This window comes from Aulostomus chinensis, chromosome 6 (assembly GCF_037954235.1).
Source record: "Aulostomus chinensis isolate RoL2024-O1b breed Wild chromosome 6, RoL_Achi_v1.0, whole genome shotgun sequence".
Taxonomy (NCBI): Eukaryota; Metazoa; Chordata; class Actinopteri; order Syngnathiformes; family Aulostomidae; genus Aulostomus; species Aulostomus chinensis.
In genome coordinates this window covers 10,739,726-10,745,984 of record NC_141325.1, presented here as the reverse complement: position 1 = coordinate 10,745,984, position 6,259 = coordinate 10,739,726, and positions in this window count along the sequence as shown.

Below are 6,259 nucleotides of genomic sequence, written 5' to 3'. Positions count from 1 at the left end.
GATTAATTTATTCAAATGTGAGCTCTACTTCAGTATCATGGGTGGATTTGAATGTTGGGCAATTTAATCTGTAGGGATGCATCATATTTTATCAACTCTGTTTTTGTGCCAAAATGTATGCTGAGTAAATGCAGAGAAATTACAAGTGCAGTGTTTCCCTCACACTTGCAATGACGTAAGAAGAGGCTGTAAATAGTTATGTTCGCCTTCCACAAACAATGAGGCATCTTGAGGCAGCTGATACCTTTGATGTAAACACAAAATCCCCCTTTTGATCAAAAGGTTTATTTAATTTTATCCCTGTTTGCCTGTTTCACATGCATGACATGTTCTTGTCCTTTGTGTTTTTCACAGTTTCAGGAATGGTTCATTTATACATGACATTTTAATCTCTTGTGTGTGCTGGTCTCCGAGTGTTTACTTACACTTTATCAGCTTGTAATCTGAAAAATGTACTGAACTACTGGACCCACTATACGCAGAAAGCTGACTGAGTGAAGAGAGGGCTAACTCATAAAATAACACTCAAGCTTAGTTCGTCTTTAACCTTCAGAATACACTTACAGTACAGGAAATCACACATTCACACAGCTGAGCCCTCTCCAGTGAACCTGTTAGTACTGAGATATTTGACCAAAAACACATGACACTGCCAGAACCTAGAAGCAGGTCTGCAGGTGGGCTTTTAGCTGACACATACACAGATGCACAGACACAACTTACAATTATAGATAGTCATCACATCACCGAGCACAGGGTGAGTAAAGCTGTTTGTCTGCACGGTTGTTCTCTGAGTGGGTAATCACGCAAGTGAACCACCGCAGTGAGTGATGACACCTGCTCCATGGCACGATGAAGAGAAAACTCATATAGCCGATGGCGAGTCCTTGTTTGGAAGTGATAATCATAAAAAAAAACAGGCAACCCCATAAGAAATGGTTGTTCCTTTCATGACTCTTTTATTCCTCATAGTGTCATTTTAGAATAGAATTACTAGGTTAACATGAATACTGTTCATTGGTGCTTACATGAAACATTCAAAATTGTGATGAATTGGACTGACACATAAAATATCTGCACATGAGTAAGTCTTTACATCAGTAAATCCTTTTTATTCTTTCTGAAAATTACATTTAAGAGCAAAAAACAAATGACAAATCTTTAATTGTTAGGATTTAGAATCTTTTTTGATGAACTGATGTGTGGAAAAATGCTGTAACCAGGGCTGCAAATGAAGTTGTCTTCAGATACAAGAAGGATAAATATCTCACACTCTGACCTTAGAGTTGATCTTACATGACAGCTCTACCTTCAGACCCCCCCCCCCCCAAAAAAACATATTTTGTTGCATTGTGCATTTAAAAGCGCTGTATGCTCTTGTTTTGGCTTTTTTTTGTCACACAGGAACATGTCTAACTGTCTCCAGAGATGTATATTATTACACTCCTGTTTCTTTCCATGATGCTGTCAGGTTCTTCAAGAGATTGTTGTCCACCTCCTCCTCCGCCTTTCACCCACAAACTCACTTATTGTTCCCATTTCATCCGCCAGGCTAAACAGAGGATATCCAGTAGGATGTGTTCCTGTTCATTTCCCCTCAAAGGAGTACAAATGGTGACAACAGCTATTGTCCTGTCACATGTTGGATGACAGTAACTGGCATGACAGTTCATCAGCACTTAACATATCATTTTTGGCTGTACAGTAAAGTGATTTTAAGGCTGGTTAAAATTAAATGGTTTCTTCGATAAATTTACAGTTAAGGATTATGAAATATGACGACGATTATTAAATACTTCACAGAATACGTAAATATGGGATCAACTTCAAATAGATCACATTTAATTATTTATGAAATATAATGTAAATTATTCATTCTGTTAAGGAAAATACAGGCTCAACTGAATATTATTCAGTGTCTTATTCATTCTTATGTGATTATGCCACATCCTTAGCATATGTTTGTGATATATTTTTCTTTCCTGATAACATTCTGTGAGACGAGTTAAATCTCTGTAACAAATCTGCGCAGCAAAACCGTCCGCCCTACCAATTTCATGAACTAATTTGTACATAATGTTTGAAGAAATGTGCACCCAATGAAGGATGAGGAGACAAATGTAATGCAGATGTTTACAGCCGGGTGAGGATGAGAATACCAGTTGCCATGGAAACAGTAGCGTGTCTCCCACTCAGCTCAATGGTAGAGGAAGTGGAGACTGCTGATTTATTATCAGAGATGATGCATTGATTAGCTCATTGATGGACCTGCCAGACAAATTTCTCTGGAAATATTGCCCTTGACCATGCCAAACTTAAGCCAGACTCCTCTGCTCTCTCTTTGTCCTGGCATTTTTCTTCGTCTTTGTGTTTTACAAAGGCAGATTTTTTTTAATGGAAGATAGACACTCAAAAGAAGAACATGTACTGAATCAGAACAAACAGCTATGATCGCCATGAACTGATTTTTCATTCATTCTGTTATCTTTAAAGCCATTTCAGCTGTGACATGAAATGTTCTCTTGTTTTGTTTTTTTTCTTCTTACTTCCAGTGAATAGATTCAGCATCTGACAGGATTTGAATGTTTCCTGTGAGGCACGACATTTACGTCACACAGGAAACACAAACATGTATAAATATATGTGTGTGTGTGTGTGTGTGTGTGTGTTTGTGTGTGTGTGTGCTGTCTGTGAAGATTCATCATCCAAGTTCTACATGACGAGATTCGTCTTAGCAGACAACGTAGAAGCGATCCCCTTGTGTCTGGCATCACACTGCATTCGTCCACCCCTGCGTCTGATCTGTGCATGTGAGAACGATGGCACTCTAGATGATGTGAACTTCTGGCATTTACTAGATGAAGGCCTGTTGCTGTACAGCCCTGGTGAAATACCAAAGGTTCACGGGTTTTCTCACAAACCGTTTATGTTACATTATGCAGCCATAGTTTACAACTGACTTTTGTCAAAACTTTACAGACAAGCTTGTACGGATGCGTTGTTACTAAAATAACAGAGCTTCCGGAGATCCTCAGTTGATTCATGAGGTTCTACATCACCTAAAGTGATCTAGCCGTACCTTTTCACCAGCACGGTTGATAGTGAGGCAAGGAGGAAGCATTTGGCACATTTTTGTCTATTAATTATAATGTACTACATTAGAAGCAATTTGTTATAACTGTTTTTTAAGCTTATATGAGATGTTATATTACTACACAAGTAAAAATATCATATGAAAGTTTTAGAGATTATGCAGACTTTTATTTTATTATTATTAAAGTTCGTCAGTAGGAATGGAAGCGTATATTAGAGGACCAAGAGAGGAAATACTGTTGTTATTTGTTCAGACTGCTCTGATTGGATTTTCTAATGATACAATCAGCTAATGCATCCTGTTGATTATAGGCTCGAGGTAATCAACTCAGGAGACTTTGAACATTCTGCAGATGCTTGAAGATATTCCAGTAGTGAGTAGTCAGGATGAATACAAAATATCATCTTTTTTTCAACAATATCAGTTTATATACATATATATATATATATATATATATATATATATATATATATATATATATATATATATATATGCTTATTGCGGTTTTTACCAGTAGGTAAGAATGTTTTGAACAGGGACTGTTGTGTGTTTAGTATAGACATTCCCAATTGCAACACTTTTTGGAGCATAATGACATTCGTAGCGGGTTGTTGCACAGTGAGAACTTTAACAACACTGGTACATTACAGTTGCAATGTTCAAACCTTAACTTGTTGAGCAATGTAGCCCCACCTAGGCCCAAATTCAAAGGAATATGAGTGTGCCTGTGTGTGTGTGTGTGTGTGTGTGTGTGTGTGTGTGTGTGTGTGTGTCTCTAGGATTGGCTTTGTCTTTCTCTCTCTTCTGTGAGTCACAGGATTGAAACGCTGCTTTGAAGCCACTGGAGTTTCCTCCCTCCACAAGGAAGGGCTGTATTTAAGCACTTGCCACATTTCAGGGAATCTTTGCTAAATGCCTCACTTCTCTCTTTTGACGATAGCAGCAGCCGTTTGCCTTGAATGGCGCTTGAACCGCATGACTACAATGGCTGCAATCAGGACCACGTTTTTTTCTTTTACACAAGTCCAGATACATAATTATGAGGAGGAAAACAATCAAAAGCCGTTGAGACCAAATCCAAATGATTTTAAGCTTCAAGTTGGAACAGATATGCGAACAACTCGAGCAGCTAACTCTCAGACATGTCGAAACTTTGCAGAAAGGAATTTGAGTAGGAGAAAGGAAACTACAGAAAGTCACTATAACACACCCTCTCATTTGCTGGTATGGGTGGAATGCTATTTTGACTTTGATGCAGCTATTCGAGCCCACACAGTGATTATATTCAAACCCAGTCCATTTCAATGATAATCTGTAAAACTACAATGCCATAATGACAGGAATAGGAAGGTTGAAGTTGCAGTACTTTGATTCCCACTGGAATTTCAAATAGTTAAATGTAGCTTTCTTTGCTGTTAATGTTATAAATACAAACTTAATTTTACTGATCAATGTGTTTTGATTATGGCTACCAATAATGATGACAGTGTGCTTGCAACATAACCTTTTTTTAACTGGATGAAACATGTGACGTAGAAAAATCAATCGAACAATATTTAATTTTTCTTGACACTTTCAAGGAAATAGTTCTTCTTTAATCTCAGTACAGTAAGTGGTGTTGTTGCTTTGTAGTGAAGCATGTTTCTGATTTTCCATTCCTCTTATGTGAATATGAGCCAAAAAATTTTAAGACATTGCACAATACACCTTGACAAGGTCACAAGTCAATCATAAGGATGACAAGCAGAGACAGAAAACCATTCAAACTCACAACTTCAACCAGTTTAGATTCTCCAGGTAATGCACATTAAATGTTTTTGTCCTCAGGATGAAGCTGGAGAGCTATATCCTTCCAACGGGCTCAAACTCAGAACTTTCTAGCTGTAAAACCTCTCTACCTAATCAAAACTGGACACTCTTTGTACAGGCAAATTTATGGCAGAGGTGTCCTATTTAATCGTTCTTTATTGAGCAAATAAGTGTAGAATTTCTATTCATGAGCAGTGTCAAGATAAAGATTAGCTAAAAAAAAAAAAAAAAAAACAACTGAAATGTGTTCATTCTTCTTTAAGCTCCTGCAGAGTTTTTCTTATTTCCTCTCTTCAGTCTCTGTCAGAAAGGCTGCCCACATACAACCATGTGATACGTTCATAAAAGAAGTCAGCAAGTCGTGATCCCACTTCACGCAATTCATAATTTCTCCTGACATCAAGAAGAGGTTACAATCAGTTACCATAGACACTGAACAAAGAACATAAATATGATATCAGCCTGTGATGCTCATCAACATGTGACAGTTTTGTGACAGTCTGACCGCAATGTGACGTAGGCTGATGTCTGCAGCGGTTCATCCCGGTTCATTCCGGAGGAGTTATTGTGCCACATGATTAATGGATGAATAAAGGAAACCTCCATGCAGTTGGGTGGTAATTATATGCATTCAATAAAACATGAGGGCTAAACATTTAAGTGATGAATGGAGCCATTTTCTTTATTGATTGCATGTATGCTCTCTTCTCAGGAACCTAAGGTTTAAACCATTTTATTAAGGGATGTGAATTTCAGTTTGGCAGTGCAGCTACTGTATAGTCAAAGCCACTAGATGTACATTTGCAGAACATGAATTCACGTTGACGAGAGAAATCGAGATAGAAAAGTGAAAAAGTAAACAAGTGTTCGAGATTTCCTGTGAATTTGTTTTGAGCCCTCGTTCCCTGCTGCCGTGTTGGACACAGGCTGATCCCTCACAGTAAACACAAAACTACTGTACTAATTCAAATGGTCATAACTTTTGCCAAAGAAAAGATGTTTTAAAAGAGCTGATTGTGGAAAAATACAGGATTTGGACAAGGGAGGGACAGACGTCTAAGGAAAACGAAGGGGCCTCTGCATTTTAAACAATGAGTCATTCTCAAAATTACATTTGTAGTTGATCACATGGATTGAAACCAAATATGATGAGGCGCAAACTGACATTAAAACACCTCCTCGCGTTTGTGCATGCACAAACTTATGACACACTTTTTCTTGGTAAGAACAGAGTTTCACTGCTGAGGATTGCTCAACTCCAAGATGGTAAATACTGCAGACTACATCAGAGAATAGGCAAAGATATAGTCATCCCAGCTCCCTCTGCAGTACATCTGTTTTTGTCTACATAGTAGG